Here is a 23,446-nt window from a genome sequence, read left to right on the forward strand (position 1 = left end):
GATTATCGACAAAGCCGATATATCATGGGGGCGATCTGCACTTTCCCCGATATATTAGAATTGGCCACCAAGGTGACCGATATTGCCGATATTTCAGGAAAGTGCTTGTACCGGAGTGATGCCTGCAGTTAGAGGCATCACCCCGGTACCGGCGTCCAAAGCCGACGGTCGGCTGTCATGTAATGACAACCGATTCGGCTAAGAAGCCGCTCGTCTGTCGTTACAAGGAGCGGGAGGGGACGTCCCCCCTCCTTCCGCCTTCCGCGGCTCGCCAGGGTCTCCCGTCCCACTGCATGGTCACCGAAGAGAAGACCGGATCAAAGCCGCATTCGGCTCTGATCGGGTCTCCATGTAAAAACCCGGAAGTGACATCATGACATCACTTCCAGGTACTCGGCGCCAAATTTAAAAAAATTACAGCATTCAAAACAGCAAAACTTGGCATTTTGAATGCTTTTAAGTGCAGAGGAGGGGTTTGGGGTCTTTTAGACCCCCAGATCCCTCCACAAAAGTACCTGTCAAAAAAATATAAAAAAAAAAAATTAAAATAATTTTTCTTTAATGTACGAAAATATCGGCCAATATCGATATGCGATGACCAAAATATTGGTATCGGTATCGGCAATAAAAAAAAAACGATATTGGTCAATCACTAGTAACTATGCAATCAAAATTTTGACTAGACTTCAGGTTTTAAGATCCATTCACATTCGCTAGACAGCAAAGCCAGCAACCTGACCCCACTACCTCCATACTCCAGTGAAAGTATACTCACAAAGTAAGCGCTGTCCTCACCCAGGCTGGCTTTTCACTGGTCCCAACATGTTAACTGTGGGCAGCTGGCTGTGACTCCTTGTGGCTCCACACTGCTCATGCGCAAGTCTACTAGGACCTGTAACATGTCCCGGTAGGTTGTGGGCCAGGTGAGGGGCTAGAAAAGAAACCCCCCCCCCCCCAAAAAAAACAACTTTACCAAATATGGCAGAGGAGGATGGGGAGGGGGGGGGGGTTGGGAAGAAGAAAGAAACTTCCCCTTTTGGGTGAATTTCTGCTTTAATGCATCTCCCATGTACACCAGCCCTACTGTGTACACTATATACATATATACCAAAACCTATCATCCTATGTGATGACAATATATGTGAAACTCACACCTAGCGCTAAATTTGATTTTCTTTTTAGAGCCCCATTACATGGGAGAAATCTGTTCCCATCAGCATGGGATCCATGAACAGGCCCCCTGCTGAATCAGAGCTGAATGGTACGGATGTGACATTCGTATCCGTAGTTTTGACCTCCCAAAGCTTATTGGACCCAATGTCTATGTGTAGATGTGCGTCTGTTTACACCCTTTTACCTCCAATACATCACGCAGACTTTTTTTTTTTTCTTCCAGACCTAGACAATTTAGAGGTATTCGAATGTAAACAGACGCACATCAATTTAAATCTGCCTGCCTATACACTGATGAAGCTTCCATTAAGATCCGCCTGTGAAAGGGGCCTTAAAGCGTTTGTTACCCCAACACTTCATATTCCTGATATGTGGCTGCTGTACCATGTACTTGTATGAGAAAGTATCCTGTTCTCTTTGTATTGCTTCCTTTGTGTGAAATCCCTGGTGTTCCTGACAGTCCCTCAGTTTTCCTATTAAAAACTGACCACACTAAGCAGGAGAGCACACTGTGGTCAGTTCTCTATGCTGGGAACTCAGTGTACTCTCCTCCAATGATCAGACTTGTCCTGACATGCCACCGCTGCACAGCCATTCACGGAGGCTTTTGGCACTTTTCCACTGCATGGAACCGTACCGGTTCGGCACGCTTTTGTGCTTTTCCACTGCTGGTACCGCATGGTATAGGGTCAGAACGGTTCGGTACGGTATAGGTTTGCTTTTCCACTGCATGGAACCGAACGGTACGGCTCTGAAAAAACAGTACCTACTCGATTGTGGTTCCAACAGGTACCAAACTGGTACCATATCCCAGAATCCTTTGCATGCAGTCACTACTAGCCAGTGATTGGTCAGAGAATCCCACCCACCCCGTTGTTATCCCACCCACTTAACTTTAGTGGAAAAGCAAACCTATACCTTACCGTACCGTACCGAACCGTTCCGACACTATACCATGCGGTACCAGAAGTGGGAAAGCAAACCGGGCCAAGCAGGGCCGAGTAGAGCCGAGCCGGTACGAGCCGGTACTTGCAGTGGAAAAGTGCCATTAGTGTGCTGCTTCTCCTCCTCCCCCCAGCTCTTATGCAGCTGAGAACAGAGGAAATGTGATCACTTATAAAAAAGGCAAAAAAGGAATTTATGTTTTTTTATATCTATACACAAAGGTTTTGCCTTTAATTTCTATTTTAAACTGAATTGGTTGTTTCCAAGGTGATCATTTACAGTCACTTTAAGTGGGGTACACACTATAAGAAAACCAGAAGAAAAATTCTGTATGAGGCACGAACGTTAGATTTTCATATAGTGTGTACACAACTTTCGTCATCAAATTCAGACTTTCCAAATTAAAATTTGGAAACTCTAAAATTTCTCGTACATGAACAGAACAAACGATTTTCATTTAATGTGCACTGTTTTCGTACGAGAAAAATTGCGTCCGAAAGACTGCGCATGACCAGGATCAATAAACAACGAAAAAAAGCCTGTGTTGTATGAGAATTTTCGTACAATTAGTTCCATTGGTTTTGATTTGCTGTGAAACATCGAGGAAAATGGGATGATCCTTTGTTTGATTTTCTAAGTCCTGGTTCACATATATGCGATGCAGGATACCTGCCGGCGGTTCACGCTTACATCTGCGAACCTCTGGGGGTGTCAATGTAAAAGGTAAAGACACCCCCAGATCGATTCGCAGATCGCAGTGCAAACTGACAAATAATGCAAGAATCTGATTGCATGGGTGTTCACCAAAAAAAAGGGTCCTGCACAATTTTGGTACAAATGCGATGCAAATTCAGCTATACAATCTGTATGGCTGAATTCGCATCGCACAAACATTACATTCGATTTACATCGCACACACTAACATCGCACCAGCCTGAACACAGCCTTATAGTGTGTGTACCCACCTTTACGCTGACAGCAGAAAAACGTCACCCAGACATGGACATTTCAGTTTGAGAAGATAGAAAAGCAAAAAAAATGTAAAGCTACAGAAAACAGGCAAAAACACAAACCCAAGAAGACGGTCTTACCTTGCTCTGAGGAAATGCGCTCTTTTCTCCGTCTGAAGGCTCAGGTAAACACAGCGGTTCAGATCTCCTTATTCATTCCACATATTAGCGCCCAAAAATGTGAACTCTGTATCTGGTAAAAAAAAAAAAAAAAGTAGTAAAAATTTATCATATAAAGAGCATCTGATCAGAGTGTGCAGGAAGCACTGAGGCGCTCACAAAAGCCATTCTCACTGAAAAGTCCATCTAATTCCTCTCAGCTGTTTGTCATGTGGTCTTGCTGACTGATCAAATGATTTCCCTTTGACAAGCTTAGCAACACTGCCCATTATTCCTCCACCGTGTAGCCTCCTCCATGAGCGCCGACGCCACAGGCTAACCAGGTTTAAAGCAAATTGGCAAAGAAAAAGAATGATTTATCTATATGTGGGTGGGGGGGCTAATTTTATCATACTGGAGTTTTTAAAACACACTAAACAACATTTCTCGGCGGGGGGGGGGGGGGGGGGGGCGGGGGATTCACTAAGGCGTGACACTTAAGCATCCCATTAGGAAGCCCTTCTACCATCTAATACATGTGTGCAGCAGCATGTATACATAGCTGGGTAAACTATGTTTATGTGCTCCCAGCGCGAAGACCGTTCTTGGTCTAGATTGGTAGCCAGTGGCACCAGCTTCTGATCATGTGACCACTGTGGATTGCTGATCATTCCCACTCCCCGGGTGTTCCAAACTGTTTAAGGCTCCATTCACACTTGTGCGACCTGCTATGCAACTTTGTACCCCTAAAGTCGCATGACAAGTCGCACCCAAAGTTTTCCAATGAGTACCGTTCATATCTTTGCGACTTAAAGTTGCAGAAGCTTTAAAGTAGTTCATGCACTACTTTGGTCCAACTGTCATGTGACTTGAAGGCCATCCAGGGGTCTTCAAACTATGGCCCTCCAGTTGTTCAGGAACTACAACTCCCATCATGCCTAGTCATGTCTGTGAATGTCAGAGTGTTACAATGCCTCATGGGATGTGTAGTTCTGCAACAGCTGGAGGGCCGTAGTTTGAGGATCCCCGCCATAGACTTTAATGTTAACCCTCAAAAGTCACACCTGAATGTTTTACATGCAACAGTTTTGTCTGACTTTGGAGGCACAACCTGGTTTTTAAGAAACTGGAACCTGCCGGCCTCCTTAACAACCAGTAAACAGCATGGTTAATGAGTGGGCAGCCTCCAGCACCCCTAACCACCAATGAATAGCAGGTCGTCAATGAGCGAGCAGCCCCTGCATCCTTAACGACCGATGACTTATCCGCTGATAGCTGAATGTAAACAAACATGTCAGCATGGAAAAAAACACTGTGTGGTCTGTTGTAGATTTTAAGAGAAACCCCTCACCAAAATGTAAAATATTCAAAATAAAAGAACAATGTAGAATCCCCCCCAAAATCCACACCAGACCCTTATTCGAGCATGCAGCCCGACAGGCCAGGAAAGAGAAAAAGATTAACCGTCTCCTGAACTATACCAGGCCACATTCCATGGGGGTGCTTTGGGGTAGAGGGGAGGAGAAGAGCCTCTTCCTCACAATCCTAGCTTTGTGGTTGTGGGGGGGGGGGGGGGGGCTGACTTATTGGAATCTGGAAGCCTCCATTAACAAGGGGGCCCACCAGATCCCAGCCCCCCCCCCCCCCCATGTGAATGAGTAAATGTCCCTTGAGATAAATCCAGCCTCATCACGATGAACGCCGGCCTAGAGGAACCAAAAGGAAGGAAGGAGGAGGTCCGCACCCGACACTGGCTCCCGTAGACTAACAGCTCAGCTTCATAGCTGCAGATAAATAAAATAAGGAGTGGGGCCACATGTTGAAGCCATTTTCAGTCAGCAGGAGCCAGCATCATGTGTGGACCTATTTATTTATTTATTTATTTTTTTATGCAGGTTGGCAGAGAAGCATTCATTATGGTTGACAATGGATCTACGTTGGTAAACTTTTTTTTTTTTTTTTTAATAAATGGAGTTGTCAAAAACTGGCTCCTGTCTTTAATTTACACTACTCTTTTTTGTGAATGAGTCGGGAGACTACCCCATACTCACATGCTGGATTCCAAGCTTACTAGAATTACAGCTCAGATTAACTCGGATATAAAAAGGCTGATCTTTTGGGCTTTGGCCTCCATATGGAACATGTGGAACATGAATTGGAAGCCACTGTCACAGAAAAATCAGAATACTGCCTGCATCCAATCCCTACAGGATCAACTCGATGCGGCGATTGCCATAATTGATGACCTAGAGAATCATTCTAGATGGTATAGTTTCAGGATTAAGGGCTTCCTGAATCCATCAGGGACACTACTGAGGTGGTTCATGCTTTTATGCGGGATCTGCTGTCCAGCCTTCCTGTCAGTTGGAGGTGGATAGGGCTCACAGAGCTCTGCAGCCCCCACGCTCCGATGGATTGCTCCAGGACATCTTTGTAAAGCCACATTATTACAAAGTGAAGGAAGCTGTGATGAAGTATTTCCGAGACTCCTTCCTTGTCTATCCAAGGTCAGGAGGTTCAATTTTTCGCTGATTTATCTCCTTATACTATTCAAAGGAGAAGAGCCCTCAAGCCCTTTTATTGGCCCTTTCAAGAAGGGGGGTGAAATACCGCTGGGCATTTCCATTTAGACTGTCTTACTTTGCAGAACAAATCCTACACCTTTTTGTTCTTTGCAGAGGGAGAACTGCTATGGCTTCAGTTGGGAGTTATCACCCGTGAGCCCTCCACTTCACCATCACGAGTGGGGACGAGTTCAGCTAAACAGCCCTCTCTTCCGCGCCCTCTCTCGCCTCCCTTACTCCTTCCTTGACTATTCTGTTTTTGTCCTCTGTCTTTTTCACATCTTTCTTGTTTTTAGGTTCATTCTGGAGTCAGGTGTTCTGTTCAGTATCGAGAGTCTTGGAGTCTGGGGTGGCTCAGCGGGTGCTCTGCCTTATCTCAGTCCTGATGTGGCAAGTTGTGGCCTACGGGTTGGGCGTCCCTCCCCATTGATCTGCAGCCATGGCCCCTGGTAATTCTTTGGTTTTACGGGTTTTTAGTCATAACACTCAGGGATTGAATTCTCCTGTGAAACGCCGTAAGGCTCTTCAGTATTACCATTCACAGAAAGCAGATGTAGTTTTCCTCCAGGAAACCCACTTCCCTTGTACATACAAACCCTTGTTTCACCACAATAAGTTTCCTAAGTTTTATTTAGCAAATGCACAGGATAAGACCAGAGGTTTCGCCATTCTCTTCTCAAAACGTATAGCCCTTGTGCCCCTACAGGAAATCTGGGATCCCGAGGGACGATTGTAGTTTTTGAAGGCAAATCGCCCCTAACCAGGATCAATTGTCCCTATTTATCTTCTATGTTTAAGGAGCTCGTCTTCAAGGGTGAGATTGGAGTCGTCGCGCCCCCCCCGATTTGGGTTTGGACAAATCAAGACCGCCCACTGCTAACCTCAAGTGGCCTTCCAGGGCAAATCTTCATCGTGCCAGGCTGCTTCATTCCCTCGAATTGTGGACGTGTGGAGGGAGACCCACCCTACTTATTCTGCACCCCATGCTATGTATGTGAGAATTAAACACATTTTTATCTCTAGCGCAAGTACACCTCTGGTTCATAAGACACACATCAGTGAGGCGGCTTGGCCGGATCATTCTATGGTCTGTCTGGTGCGCTCTCTACTTTCGGGTCCGGCAGGCCCTTTTCAGTGGAGGCTGAACGAATCTCTGCTCAGTGATCCAATTCGGTGCACTGAATTTGATCGTGCATTACGTGATTTACTTTCAGAACAATGACTCCGGGGATGTGACCCCCACAACGCTGTGGGCAGCCCATAAAGCTAGCATACAGGGCAAAATAATTAAATTATTGACTTGATTTAGAGAGAGCGCAGACTAGATCTGGAGAGATTAGACTCTGACCTACAGGTGCTCTGTAGGCAAATAAGCTTAGGCCCAATCAAGAGACATTAGCTAAAATTGAGTCCACTAGGTTAGCACTGAATTTGTCTCTGACTACCAGGGCCGAGAAGAGCTTGCGATAGAGTGGTGCCCGCTTTTATTTTGATAGGGTTGGGACTATTTTAGCAGCCAAATTGACCCCCAGGGTTCACTCCCATGCACTGCCAAAGCCCTGTTAAGGGGGGGGGGGGGGGAAATACACCTAAAGTCCTCAAAAGATTATGGAGGAGATCCGGGATTTCTACTCTCCAGTCAGACTCCTCGGGTAGACTTATGTCAGACATCTTTTTACCCAAGCAATGTTTTGGGGGTGATTAAGCATGCCAAAACGTGCTCTACGGGGAGGGGGTCCCTGGACTCCTTCTTGAACATGGCTTATATCACCGTTACTCCGAAACCTGGTAAGGACCTTGGGGAGTTTGGAAATTACAGGTCCATTTCTGATCAATAAACTATCTAAAGCTTCTGACCAAAATTTTAGCTAACCAATTGGCGTCTTTTTTTTGCTTTTTATTGGCAATAAAGACCAGGTGGGATTCATCATAGGGTGGCAGGGTCCTGATCAGATCCGGCAGACTATTGATGTCATATCCCTGCTTAGGTCCAAATGGGATGGGGGTCCCTCTCAGGAAGGGTTTTTATTGTCCATAGACTTGTAGAAGGCCTTCAACACGGTAGCCTGGTCCTTTATGTTCAAGGTCTTAGATGTCTGGGGTTTTGGCCCCGGTTTCTTATGACCCTTCGGGCTCTGTACTCCTCTCCACAAGCCCAAGTTCACCTGCAGGACAAATTCTCTTCCCCTATCTCCATAGCACGGGGTATAAGGCAGGGTTGCCAATTGTGCTGACCTGCCCTATGACTACGACCCCTAAGGTGTTCAGATTGCTCCAGGAATTTGGCAGGGCATCGGGGCTGGAAGTTAATATGGCTAAGTCTGTGGCGCTGAATGTTTTCCCTACTCCTATCCCCGATTTAGGGATACAGTTGATGGCTTCTATCGACTCATTATACAAACGCAATTACCCTCTCCTCCATAAATTGGAAGTGGCCCTCCAACAGCGGTCCCATCATAATTTATCCTGGCTAGGTAGACTCCATATACAGTGCCTTGCAAAGGTATTCACCCCCTTGGATTTTTTTATGTTTTGTTGCCTCACAACCAGGAACTAACATGGATTGTTTGAGGATTTGCATCATTTAATTTACAGAACATGCCCACAACTTTGATTTTTTTTTTTTATTGTGATGCAAACAAAAAGGACAAAATAACAGAAAAAGTCAATGTGCATAACTATTCACCCGCCTAAAGTCAATACTTCGTAGAGCTACCTTTTGCGGCAAATCACAACTCCAAGTTGCTTTGGATAAGTCTCCTTGAGCTTGCCACTGGGATCTTAACACTGGGATTTTTGCCCATTACTCCTTACAAAAGTGTTCCAGCTCCTTCAACTTGGATAGTTTGCGCTTGTGAACAGCAATCTAAGTCAGACAACAGATTTTATATTGGATTGAGGTCTGAGCTTTGACTAGGCCATTCCAACACATTTACATGTTTCCCCTTAAACCACTCAAGTGTTGCTTTAGCAGTGTGTTTGGGGGTCATTGTTCTGCTGGAAGGTGAACCTCCATCCTAGCAGCAAATCAAGCACAGAGTGGTAGAGGTTTTGCTCAAGAATATCCCTGTATTTAGCACCATCCATCTTTCCCTAAACTCTGACCAGTTTCCCAGTCCCGGTTGCTGAAAAACATCCCCACAGTATGGTGCAGCCACCACCATGTTTCACTGTGTGGATGGTGTTCTTTTGGTGATGTGATGTGTTGGGTTTGCGCCAGACATGGCGTTTTCTTTGATGGCCGAAAAGTTAAAATTTTAGTCTCATCAGACCAGAGCACTTTCCTCCATACATTTTGGGAGTCTCCCACATGCCTTTTCGCAAACTCGGAACGTGCCATTTTGTTTTTTGCTAAAAGTAACGGCTTTCTTCTGGCCACTCTGCTATAAAGCCCAACTCTATGGAGCGTACGGTTTATTGTCCTCCTATGTACAGATACTCCAGTCTCTGCTGTGGAACTCTGCACCTCCTCCAGGTTTACCTTAGGTCTCTTTGCTGCCTCTCTGATTAATGCCCTCCTTGCCCGGTTCGCGAGTTTTGGTGAGCGGCTGTCTTTTGGCAGGTTTGCTGTTGTGTCATGTTCTTTCCATTTGGTTATGATTGATTCGATGGTGCTCCTGGGGATCAAAGATTTGGATATTTTTTTATAACCTAATTAAATGTTAACGACACCCCCAGTTTGATCGCATATCGCAGTGCGATCTGACAGTTCGCACAGGATCGGATCGCACAAGTGTGAACCACAGTGCGATCCGATCCTGATGCGGCTGAAAAAAAGGGTCATGTGCGACTTTGTGCGGGTGCAGTGCCGGTTCACACTTGTGCGGTTTGCGAGATTGCATGTAATTCGGAGCGCACTGCTCCTAAATTAAATGCGATCTCATGTGCGGATGCGAGTTCAGCCATACACTTTGTATGGCTGAATTCGCAGCGCATCCGCAGCAAACTCGCACATGAGGCATTTTTTGAGCCGCCTCAGGATCGGATCGCACAGTGGTTCACAGTTGTGCGATCCGATTCTGTGCAAACTGTCAGATCGCACTGTGATATGCAATCAAACTGGGGGTGTCGTTAACATTTAATTGACACCCCCTGCGTATCGCATATGGCAGTGTGAACTGCCTCTTGTGCGGATGCGATGCGGGAACAGGCTGCATATTCGCAGCGTTCCAGCATCGAATAAATGTGAACCGAGCCTTATACCAAAACTTTTTTTTTTTTTCTTAATTAAGCTCCTATATATTGTAAATAATATAATAAATGCTTATCTAGATAAAAGAGTTAATATTCCTTATAAGGTGCAATATTATAATAGAAAAATAAGTGAATAAAAACATCCGTGTCAGCCATAGATATGAAATAGGCAGCATAGAAAGACCCCCTTTTTGTGCTATATGGACGTTTTTAATCACTTATTTTTCTATTAGAATATTGCACTTTATAAGGAATATTAACTTTTAGCTGGAGAAGCTTTTATTATATTTTTTGGCGGGCTGCATTGCATTGACAGTCACAGGACACTGTAGCTCTAATCTCGGCACTCACGTTCTGCTGTTTCTCTCCTCTTTCCTGCCTCACCTCGAGCTGCTGACTCACTCACTCCCTCACTGACATCAGCAAGAGGGCGGAGAGGAAAGGCAGAGAGGAAAGGAGGGGGGAGGAGGGAGGAGGGGGGAGGGAGGAGGGGGGAGGGGGGAAGTCGCGGAAGTGCAGAGCTGTGAGAGAGAGACAGTGAATGCAGCCGTTGGCTTCACAGAGCAGAGGGCTCGCTGACAGGCGGGGAAACTTCACAAAGCAGCACAACTAATCGACGGAACAACTAATCGATAATGACAATCGTTGACAACGATTGTAATTATCGATTATTATCGATTTAGTCGATTAGTTGTTTCAGCCCTAGTTTGCACAGTGCTTTACAATGTGAAGGAAGACAATACAGTTACAGTACAATTCAATACAGGAGGAATTAGAGGGCTCTGCTCGTTAGAGCTTACAATCTAGAAAGGAAGGTCAAGTGAAACAAAAAGGCAATAACCGTGGGGGATGGGTTGATGGAGAAAAAGGAGGTACATTTGTTAGGTGTTGGTAGGATAGGCTTCTCTGAAGAGGAGGGTTTTCAGAGATTGCCTAAAAGCTAATAGAGTAGGAGATAATTGGACAGATAAGGGTAAGGAGTTCCATAGGATTGGAGAGGCTCTGGAAAAGTCCTGGAGGCGAGCATGGGAGGAGGTGATGAGTGAGCTAGAGAGCAGGAGGTTTTGAGAGAAACGAAGGGAGCGATTAGGTTGGTATTTTGAGACTAGGCTAGTGATGTAGCTGGGGGCTAAGCTGTGGATTGCTTTGTAAGATGTAAGTATTTTGAATTTAATTTGTTGGGTGAGCGGAAGCCAGTGGAGGGCTTGACAGAGAGGAGCAGCGGACACTGAGCGATTGGTGAGGTGGATGAGTCTGGTGGCAGCATTGTACAGAGGTCATTGAAATGCCCCAAATCTCGTGTTTTCTAAAATCTCTCTGGCTGGGTAAGCCGGATCCCTATCAAGTGACCCCTTACGAAAAATGGTGCACGCAGGATCCCGATCAGCAGAGGGGGGGGGGTATCTCCCTTTTTTATGGGCTACTACTGGGTTCCCCTCCTAGATTCTCTTACATGATGGACTGGGATACGGATCTGGGCAAGGTTAAAGACACTAAATCATGGCACACTTTTTTCCTGAGGTCATATAGGGGCATAACAAATTTAGCCTACTTCCTGCTGACTCAACTAGCCAAAATGTACCCTTCGGTGTCACCTCTGTTTCCAAGGCTGTCTGATGTCGGGGACAATGTACCATGTTTGATGGGAGTGTCCTAGGATCCGTATCTTTTGGAACAGAATTTTATGACCTGATTTGTAGAGTAACGGGACAGTCCAGTGATGTATTTAGGTTTTGTGCTGCCCTAGGCCTGACTAAACTTGTGCACTCCCTAATTTAAACAACATAACAATGTGACTGCTTTATGGAGATGCCAGACTGATTTGCCTCCTGGACCCTGCCCTCCAGCCCAATTCTCCCCATAAGACTGGCACTATACTAAAAGTGTAGCACAAGCCGGCAAGGACCCTTGTGTGGGAGCCGGGAGGAGGTTTTTTTTTTTTTCAGTGCGGGATCCATCTTTTTTGCTGCCCCCCTGCAAAGTGCCGCCCTAGGCCTGGGCCTCGTTGGCCTAGGCCAAGATACAGCACTGGGACAGTCTGTGCCCCAGACTCCACGTATAACACTCCCTAATGTCCATGTACCTGGTCTACCTAAATGCTTACAATGTCTTTACCTTGTTAGGGGCTAAGACCGTTTCTACTCTCTTTTCCATTCCTAGTTTCTTCTTCTGTCCTCTATTTGCTATGGGACTACCCAGGAGTTTTGATATCTTATTATATATGTCTTTCACCCTGAAAGTGGGGTAGTCGTCAAAGAGTATGTTTTACCCTTGATGCTTCAGTCGATTGCTTATTAACCCCTTTTGCAAATACTTTTTATCTCCACTGTTTTATGATGAGTGACATTTTGTGTCTGGCATCGGTTTTCTTATTAATTTCACTATAAGCGGAATTTGTATTGTTGCTTGTTTTGTTGCATGTAAAATCTTTAATAAACTCTTTGAAAGTACAAAAAAATCTGTACCAGAACTAGAGGGACTGGTTTGGCTAGGAGGGGGCCCTCAGCATTTTTATTTTTTATGCCGGTATTCTTTGAGATTACATCTAGCTGTCAGCAGGGAATCACGCTGACAGCTGATGAATCACGATGGCCGCCCGCTTCTTATCCAGCCGCTTTTCACTGGTTAAGAATACCACGGCCACCTACTCCTTTCCAAAAAACACACCCATCCACAGTCGCCATAAGTCACATCAAAGTAGCAATGTAAGGGCGCTCTTGAAATCGCACAATTTTGAAGTCGCACAAGTGTGAATGAAACCTATAAAGGTAGGCTGGTCTGATTCACATGTGAATCCGAAGCGGTTAAAAACGCATCCGATTCACATATATGTGAACCGAGCCTAATAGTTCTATTTTATATGACACTGACACCATGAACATTCTGAGTTCATGGAAAATTTCCACAGTATTCCAGGGTTAGCACAAATTTCGAAAAACATTGCCCCAAAGGTGGTTATTGGGTCATGCTGAAATCATGTGACATTCCACCATTACACAAGGAATTTGGCCTGTAGACCATAAAATACAGGCTTTCATTTACAATAACTGTTTTTCATTCAGCAAGGAGGAGAATTAAGAAATATGATGAAACAAAGCAACTAGAGTGTGAGGAAAGACAACCAAACCATGAGCTATTTCATCGTACAAATTCACTAAAAGCAGAAGGATGACAACAGAAAATCATGCATGCAGAATGTTTTCAAGAGGATATTTCCAAACAAAGACCAAAGTTATATGTATAGACTGTACTGTCAGACAATTACATACATGACATGCAAGTGTGGCTAGGCACCCAGTCTAGCCTCCCAGAAATTTGAGATCAGTCACATCCTGTCCACTTCTCATCTCATCCCTGGATTACATTGATGGTACTACTACTCAGGGATAGCCCAACCCTAATACGGCAACCTTCTTATGCTCTCTAATGAGGTCATATTGACGAAACGCGTGGACGCAGTACTTCCAGTCGCAACATCCAGTTCTGATACATAACTTCTGATTTCCAATTTTCGGCCTTTGGAGCACACGCCGGCTCCAGAACTAATCAGAGCTTTGGCACTCTTTCACACTGATGCATACTGGCTGTCTTGATGCAGAGATGGGGCACATTTTAATGTAAGAGCATTTTATATATATTACCTCTGTTTTTATAAATATTGCACTAAGAGCGGTTTCCATGCATGTGTGATGGTATTTCTGAGGGGGTGAAGTGTGCCAACGGTTCGCTATTGAGAGTCTGGGCCACTCTGGAACAAGAAAAATAATACAGCGGACTAAAACCAAAGCACTTTTTGACCTTTTCACCAAGGGGTCATGTTTGTTCAGTGAGTGTATAGTGCAGTGGTTGGTCTCCAAACTGCGCCCCTTGCCTATATCCGGCCTTTGGGGTACTTATCCTTCCACTGATACAGGGCATTGGGGTTGATTTACTAAAACTGGAGAGTGCAAAATCTGATGCAGCTCTGCAGAGAAACCAATCAGCTTCCAGGCTTTGTTGTCACAGCCTAACTGAACAAGCTGAAGTTAGAAGTGGATTGGCACCGACGACGGGTCGTTACTCCTCCCACCGACACTGACAATGGGTCGTTACTCCTCCCACCGACACTGACAACGGGTCGTTACTCCTCCCACTGACCCCAAAGATGCATTGTTTACTCTCACTAACGCCAGGACTAATTCTACTCCCAATGGCCACAGTCAGGCCCCCCTAAAGTCTAAAGGACAGTAAACTGGCCCTTTGTTTACAAAGTTTGGAGACCCCTGGTATAGTGTTTCACTGGTTCTCTGGGTGAGTTACACGTTCATTTAAAAAGGTAAAGGACAAGAAGCAGTTTTCGGACACGTTTGTTATATCATGAATAGTCTTCAGTGTCATTCACTAAAAAGACTGTTGGGTATAAATTATTCACACGAGAATTTGATCAGAATTTGAACAAATCACCAATCATCTACTTCGTTTTACCAATTGTTGATGCATGTACCTGAGCACTGAGGATATTGTTTAAGCACATAGCATCCCCCCCTTCTTTTTTTTTAAACACCAATTAGGCCCTGTTCACACCGGATCGTTTTTCAGCTCGTAAACGCTCATCTCTGAAGTTCCAAAACTCACAACAAGCAAAATCCTATTCATTTCAATGACCCCCGTTCACATATGAGCGTTTTGTCACCTGAAGCTCAAAAAAGTGCATGAGCTTTTTGGTAGATTACAAGCATTTTTAATCCGATTTCAATGCCTGCCTCCAAACACCTGCAAAAAATGCCTTGAAAAACCCCTGAAAAAAACGCCTAAAAAACAACACACTCAGGTGTGAATAGAGCCTTAGGGAATCCAGGAAGTTGTGGAAAGAGACAGCCAGTAGACCGGGAACAAATCACAACATGACAATAGATTTTTCCAGTACAGTAATCCTATATTGGATTGTCAATAACTACTGCTTGTATTGCTATTACAATGCTGAGGTTAGAAAATGAATGTACACTGTGACCATAAATTTCCTTTAAAGCTACACCCCAGGTGAATAGCTAAATAATGCGATGGAATACATAGAAGGGTGCCATTTTATCAGCCAAAGGATTTGTATTTCTGCCCATCCAGTTTAGAGATTTACATGACTCTGCAACACAGCACAGGGCCCGCAGAATGGATCCCTCTACATCTATGAACCGACACACTGCAAGTGTGCAGGTTCCACAGCGGGTATCCACAACTAGCTGCAGGAGAAGCCAATCTGGAAAACTGCAAGAAAGTAGGGCAGGCCATACAAGGTGCATTATTCTTTGCTGCAACAAAAGAAATCTGCACCATTCCCCATCAACCGGGAAAGTGCTGACTGGGAAATCAGCAATGGTCTTCTCCCAGCAAGGGGGAGGCAGTGGAAAATAGGAAGAGAACAGGGAAGCGCCACCGCCACCTAAGTGCAGTATTAAAATAAGCACTTTATTCTCAAGAACACTCACAGAATAAGGAGTAAAAGGTTGCTTATCATGCATATCAGCAGCATTGGCCTCTCATCGCCGTCCTGTGGGAACTGCCAGGGATCCTGTCAACTGTGGAGTAGAGACAGCCGGTGTGGAGAAAGCATGGATGCCTTGTGGAAATCAGAAGTCCAAGCAAACTGGCATGGAGCATATGGGTGGAAGTGATGTCACCAGGAGAGAAAGAAGGCTGGTGTTCATAATGCCGCTACCCATCATATTGTGCAATGGAAGTAAAGTTCAAGCCAAAAAAAAACAAAAAACAAACACTTACTGCGCATGCGCAATGCGTTCCGCCATGCATTCCACAGTTCCAAACCCTTCATGATGTGATGGGTAGCCGTAATGTGATAGAACACCCATGTGGACATCCTACTGCACCCAGCTACGTCTTGAATTTCTGAGTATTTTTAGCAATCAAGTGAGCGTATATAAATAAATAAATAAATATAGAAGATTGACATCTGTGATGCAGTTTTGATGTAAAATTTTTAAAGAAGCTAGACACCAGCAGTAGGATGGTGGCGGAGGCCATGTTGGTACACCCCAAAATGCTCAGCACTAAACCTTTATGCTTTCAAAATAAACATCCAAACAGCATCACAGATATCAATACGCTAGATTTACATCCGCTCACTTTATTGCTAAAATTACTGTGAAATGAAAGCTGTAGCTGGGTGTAGTAAGATTTCCTCATGGGTGATCTATCAGATTACCGCTACCCGTCATCGCGCCTGCGCAGTGAGTGTTTTTTGGTCCAAAACGTCACTTCCGTTGCACAATCTCCTGGGAAGCGGCATTCTGATAGAAAACCGGAAGGAAGCCAGGCTACGCGCTTGGAGCTTACAGCTTCTTCTATAGGCCTGATAAGCGACCTTTTACTCCATATTCTTAGAGTGTTCCTAATCCTTGAGAAAAAAGGGTTTATTTTAATACTGCATTTAGGAGGCGCTTCCCTGTTCTCTTATATCTTGATACAGAGGTGGCCAATACTATGAGGAATGCAGCCGCCGGTGGACAATATGCTTTCCAAAAGCTATAGACTATTGAATTTTATAGGCTTTTTTCATCCCCAGTCTCTAGCAGTCCGCTATGTACTAAAGCTAGTCACTCACTCTCATTGCGAAAGAAGATTTCCATTATTACGATAAATCGCAAGAGAACTCGGCAGGCTGGTTGTACCCAAGGTAATAGATCGATCAACTTGGTACATTCTGCCTACCCATTATTGGTTCAAATATCGTCTGGTTCCTGCTGAACCGGCAGAGATTCGAACCGTGTGTGGCTGGCCTAACTCGCTGGCTCTGAAGTAACCTGATGACGTCCATTCTCCGAGGACACTTAGCATACAACTGGAGCTTTGCTCACTAGTGTCCAGAATCTCCTGTAGGCGGTATTGTGGTCGTGTCTCAGGAGCAAGTCTGTGCCCCCAATGAAATCATAAAAGAAATACTATGGTTTTCACAGTCTATACCAGTGGTTCTCAACCAGGGTTCTGTGGAACCCTAGGGTTCCTCCAGAGTTTGCTAGGGCTTCCTTGAGCAATGAGCAATTTCTGCCTCTCAGATAAGTTCCCCTGACACCATTGATCTTTTTAGCTATCTGGAAGAAGGTAATTCTTCCCAATGTCCACAAGTGTAAGCAGCATTCATCCCACTGACCATCACACTAATGTATCATGAGTTGTAGATGTAGTCATTTTTAGCAGGGGTTCCCTGAGACCTGAAAATTATTTCAAGGGTTCCTCTGTGTTGAAAAGGCTGAGAAAGGCTGGTCTGTAGTATATAAAATATTTAATACATGTTTTCATAACTCAAGTATTACAATAAAAGTATTGACTTTTCTTGCGCTTTTTGACATTTTCCTTTTTCTTGTGAATTACATACCATCAATGACAGTTTCCACTCTACCGGATAATCAGGACAGACAGGATGTGTAATCATGTCCTGGATGTAATGACACTGCTGCTCTGTGTCTGATGTCCGTGACAAGTGCACACAACGCATACTCCTGCCAGCTAACTGGATTTGATGAACAAGCCACGACAGAAAAGCAGGGGGCTCAGGTGACTAGAATAATAACGGCAGAAGTAGAACACACAGCAAGGGAATCGCAATCCAAGCAGCTTCATAAGTAGCATATACTAAATAATGCTGAACAACAAAAATGAACATAAGACAATATCACATATAAGTGATAAGTATAAGTTTAGCAAGTCTTAAAGTGGTTCTAAAGGCTAGTTTTTTTATGTGGATGCATTACCTGCATTAAGGTAAAAAAATAAAAAAAATAAAAACACCCTATCAACTGTTCCGCCCATCCTTAACTACTTCCATGCCGGACATTTTCACCTCCTTCCACCCAGGCCAATTTTCAGTTTTTGGTGCAGTCGCATTTTTAATGACAATTGGGCAGTCATGCAACACTGCACCCAAATGAAATTTTTATAGTTTTTTGCACACAAATAGAGCTTTCCTTTGATGGTATTTAACCACTTCAATACAGGGCACTTTCACCCCCTTCCTGCCCAGGCCAATTTTCAGCTTTTAGCACTGTTGCATTTTGAATTACAATTGCGCGGTCATGCAACACTGTACCTAAACCAAACTTATGTCATTTTTTTCCCACAAATAGAGCTTTCTTTTGGTGGTATTTGATCACCACCAGGTTTTTCTCTTTTTTGCTAAACAAATAAAAAAAAGACCGAAAAGTCTGAAAAAAAAATAAGATACGTTTTTTCCTGCACTGATGAGGCTGCACTGACAGGCACTGATGGGGTGGCACTAATATGCAGCACTGATAGGCACTGATCTTCAGCATTGGTGGGCACTGATAGGCGGCACTGATGGGCACTGATCGGTGGCACTAATGGGCAGCACTGGTGGGCAATGATGGGCGGCACTGATAGATGGCAATGATGGGCAGCACTGATGGGGAGGGCACTGGCAGGCAGCACTGATGGGGAGGGAACTGGCGGGAGTCCTGATTGCCATCCCTGGTGGCCATGGTGGGCATCCCTGGGGTCATGAGTGGGCATCCCTGGTGGTTCTAGTGGCACCCCCCCCCCCCACAAGGGTCTGTACTGGTAATTAATGATCTGATTACCAGTGCAGACTCCCCCGTCAGGAGAGCTGCAGATCGTCTCTCCTCTACTCGTGCCTGTCAGGCACAAAGGAAAGCCGATCAACGGCTCTTCCTGTGTACTATGTGACCAGCTGTAAATGGTCACAGCTGGTCACATGGTAAAGAGCCTACGTCAGTACGATCTGCGCGCCCCACTGTGCATTATCCTGCTGCCGTCATATGACGTCCAACCACTTTCCTGCCGTCAACTGCCTATAGGACGGACAGGAAGTGGTTAATCACCACTGGGTTTTACATTTTTTGCTAAAAAAAAAAAAATCTTTCTTCATAAATTTAGGCCAAACTCTATTTAGCTACATTGCCTATTAAAAAATAATCAAAATCAGTGTATATTATTTAGTCTGTAGGAAAGTTAACCACTTAAAGGGATTGTAAAGGCAGAAAGCTTTATATATCTTAATGCATTCTATACATTAAGATAAAAAGCCTTCTGTGTGCAGCAGCGCCCTAATACTTACTTGAGCCCCATCTCTATCCAGCGATATGTATGAATCCCTCGGCCATCCGGGACTCTCCCTCCTTAATGGCTGTAAAAGTCTGTTAGCTAATCAGGAGAGAGAGGGGGCGGGGGCCAAAAACGGCAGCTCCATATCTGAATGGACACATGGAGCTGAAGTTCGGCTCGGTTGCCCCCATTGCTGTGGTTGCATTTGATAGGAGGGTCCGGAGAGTCGAAGAGGGCCAGAGAAGAGGAGGATGCGGGCTGCTCTGTGCAAAAACAATTGCACAGAGGAGGCTAGTATAACATGTTTGTTTTTTTTTGTGTTTTTAAAACAAGAATTTACAATCACTTTAAAGAGCCGCCCCACATACATATTACTGCAGCAGGGTGGTCCTTAAGGATGAACTCCCATTCCTGTATATGATTTTCTTTGGCTCTGTTGCACGTGCGCCCCGCTCTCGTTGTGATTGGACACAGCGGGAGCCAATCAGTGGGTCTGGCAGACCCAATCTCCTCCGGAAACCAAGCGATGACTCAGAGAGGCAGAGCGGCAGTCTGCCTATGTAAAAAAGGCAGATCGCCGTACAGAGATCTTGTGTTTCTGCAGGAACATGGATCTCTGTCTTCCTTCAGTTAAACTTTCCCTCATACAGTAAGAAAGCACTCCCAGGATCATTAGTACAGTGACTGCGCTTTTTTTTTTTTAGCACGATCACTGTACTTTTGCGCAAATCAATATACGCTTATATATATATTTTTTTTTACCAAAATTATGTGGCAGAATACATATTGGCCTAAACTAATGAAGAAATTAGATTTTTTTACTTTTTTTTTTTTTTTACTGATGTATTTTATAGCAGAAAATGGGATTTTTGACTTACCGTAAAATTAATTTTTCTGATGTTCATTGACGGACACAGCACCTGACCCCCGAAGAGGGAACAAGCAGGCTACAAAACCTTGAGGCCAAACGAGACATCCACAGATGCCAACACATCCACTTTATAAAATTTTGTGAAAGTGTGCACGGACGACCAAGTAGCCGCCTTGCATGCCTGCGTTACCTATGCCTGATGAAGACCCAAGAAGCACTGAGCGCTAGCGTAGAGTGTGCCTTTACAGAGAAAGGAGGAACCTGCTCCTTAATTGCATATCTATCTGATCCATCTACAAATGGTAGACGCAGATAGTCCTTTTCGAGGCCCATCCGTAAGCACAAATCGGGAGTATGACTTCCTAAAAGACTCCGTAACTGTCAGGTACCCCCGAATAGCCCGAACCACATTCAGGTAATGCAACGCAATTCTTAGGATGTTTTGGCCTGGGACACAGAAAAGGCAACAATGTCCTCATTCAGATGGAAATCAGAGACCACCTTTGGAAGGAACGACAGACAGGGGCAAAGAACCACCTTATCTTTGTTGACTACCAAATAAGGGGAACAACAAGACAACACCGACAATTCTGACACCCTGCACGCAGAGGTGATAGCCACCAAAAAGGCCACCTTCTGGGATAGCATAAGCAGGGGAATCTCCCGAATATTTTCAAAGGGAGGCTTCTGTAGAGCTGAAATCACCAAGTTAAGATCCCAAGGCGGTAGTGAGGACCACACGGGTGGAGTCAAATGTCTAACCCCCTGAATAAAAGTACGCACCAAGGAGTGCGTGGCCATGGGTTGTTGAAAGAAGACCACCAGGGCCAACACCTGACCCTTAAAAATGGTACTCAAGGACAATTTCTGCTCAACCCCCCGTTGAGGGAAGGTCAAGGCCCGAGCCACCAAAAAAGAGCAAGGGTGAACACCAAACAACTCCCACCACGAAATGTACGCTTTCCACGTACGATGGTAGATCTTCCTAGAAGTAGACTTCCTAGCCTTCAGTAGTGTGGGAATCACCGACATAGACAAATCTCTATCCTTCAGCACCTGGCTTTCAACAGCCAAGCCGTCAAAGCCAGCGACTGTAAAGCAGGATAGAAGATTGGCCCTTGGGACAGCAGATCGTCCCCGAGAGGTAGTCTCCAAGGGGCGGCAATGACCAGCCCCACCAGGTCGGTGTACCAAGATTGGGGAGGCCAATCTGGGGCCACCAGTGCGTCTGTGACGTCTGCCAGAGGATCCCGTAACCGCACCACAAACCTGTGCGCCTTCCTGTTGAGCCGAGATGCCAACAGATCCAGCTTGGGGGTGCCTCACCGGAGACACAGCTGATGAAACACCTCCAGTTGAAGGGACCACTCCCCTTGGTACAACGCCTGCCGACTGAGATAATCCGCCAGCCAATTTTCTACCCCTGGAATGTGTACGGCGGAGAGGGCCGGAACAAAACGTTCTGCCCAACGAAGAATGCCGGCTACCTCCAGAGCTGCCAATACACTACTTGTGCCACCCTGGTGATTGACATAAGCCACGGCCGTGGCATTGTCCGATTGGATTCACACTGGACACCCCTGAAGGCGATCCATCCAGTGATTCAGGTACAGCCCGATCGCTCAGAGTTCCAGGACATTGATTGGGTGTCTGGACTCTTCCAGAGTCCAAACTCCCTGAGCGGAGTTCCGACCCAGGACACCTCCCCACCCAGACTGGCATTTGTGGTGACCACTGTCCAATACAGGGGGAGAAAGATTTTGCCCTGGTGAAGAGCTGGAGAGCAAATCCACCAGATCAGAAACCTTTTTGTTTTTCGGCTCAGTCCAATCTGATTGTCCAGAGACTTCGGACACTTGTCCCATTTGTCCCTTTGAAGGGACCTCGTATGGAACTGTGCAAATGGGACCGCCTCAAAAAAAAAAAAAAAAAAAAAAAAGGTAGAAACCATCAATCCCAGCACCCTCATGCAAGTCTGGAGGGATGACCACCTGCTGGACAGCAAGAGATGAATTGCAGCATGCAACTTCTGGAGTTTGTTAAGAGGAAGGAACACTTCCAGAGCCAGACCCAGATAGTCCAGTTTCGTGGAAGAGTCCATATAGTGATGTCCATGTTGTCCATCAGAGCAGTAGGAGACTCTGCTCACAAGAGAAGGTCATCAAGGTAGCCCAGCACTGCAATTCCTCGCTAACATAAAAACACCAGCACCAGAGACGGCACCTTTGTGAAGACCTGGGGAGCAGAGACGAGACCAAAGGGTAACACCACAAACTGATAATGCTCCTCTGCCACGGCAAATCGGAGAAAGCATTGGTGACAGACACATTGGAATGTAAGCATCCTTGATGTCGATGGAGGCAAGGGAATCTACCTGATGCAAGGATGCCACTACCATGGGAATAAACTCCCATTCTGAACTTCTGTACGCACACAAAGCAGTTTAGGGCCTTGAGATCCAGAAATAGAGGCTCCTTGAACAGGTTTGAATAAAACCCCAGAAAAAACGTTCCGGAGTTGGAACCAAAACAATTACTCCTTGAAGTAACAGGTCTTGCACTGCCCCAAAGAGGGCTTGCGATCAGTTCAGGGACAGATGCACATTGAAAGGAAAGAACCTCTCCGGAGGGTAAGAACTAAACTCTAGTCTTGTAGCCGGACCGTATCACTTTGTGGACCTACTTGTCTTGCACCAAGGAGGTCAATGGGTCTAGAAACACGTGAAGAAATGCTTTGAACCCTTGTCAGCCGACCCTGAGGGATGACAAAACTTCCTGTGAGCCGAGGACGACGGGCCACGTCTGCGACGAGGTTCCTTACATTTACTAGCTCGCGTAAGAAAGGTGCTTTTACCCCCTGTAAAACTCTTAATGATGCCATCCAGGGTAGCTCCAAACAGGTGATTTCCTTGAAAAGGAAGATCAGTTAAGGCCTCTTTTTTTTTTTTGGGGTCTGGTCCGCAGACCAACATTTGAGCCACAAAACACGAATAAGGACCACTGCCGAAACAGTCAGTCTAGAAATTGGGGGACCCGCATCCAAAGAGGCATCACAGGTAAACTGCAGTCCCTGGACCAACTGGTCCGCCAGCTCCGCAAAGGTAGGGGGTATCTGCTCACCCTCCAGGTCATGGCATAAAAGCTTAGCCCACTAGGTCAGAGTTTGTGACACCAGGGCAATGGTGAAGACTGGTCTGAGTGCCCAGCCGACCACAGTGAACATACTGCGGGCCATAGCCCCTGCCTTTCTGTCAGCCAGATCCTTATAAGCCAGAGACTTCTACCGGAATCATGGTTGCCTTATTCAACCTGGAAACTGGAGATTCACCACTGGTGGAACAGTCCACTTCTTAAGGAGGGACTCTTCAAATGGGCACCTCATTGTGAATCGCTTAGGGACCACAAAAGGGGCAATTCTACTCTTGCGAGAAATCTGTCAAAATAGGAAGGAAACCCCTTCACCGCTCTAGACGGCTTGTAAGTGCCAAAGGGAACTGGTGCCTCCAACGCAGCTTCAGCTGC

General features: G+C 45.5%; 1 protein-coding gene across 2 annotated transcripts in view; it reads right to left on the reverse strand.

The window, feature by feature from the left end:
* RAB27A (RAB27A, member RAS oncogene family) overlaps nucleotides 1-23,446 on the reverse strand; it is a 233,549-nt gene that overhangs the window by 157,288 nt on the left and 52,815 nt on the right. For both annotated transcript variants that reach the window (XM_082252830.1, XM_082252828.1), the window contains exon 2: nucleotides 3,210-3,321. The gene's annotated coding sequence lies outside the window, so the exon portion shown is untranslated. The remainder of the gene's footprint in view (nucleotides 1-3,209; nucleotides 3,322-23,446) is intronic.

Source organism: Pelophylax lessonae, assembly GCF_965119305.1.
Source record: "Pelophylax lessonae genome assembly, chromosome: 4".
In the NCBI taxonomy this organism is placed as follows: Eukaryota; Metazoa; Chordata; class Amphibia; order Anura; family Ranidae; genus Pelophylax; species Pelophylax lessonae.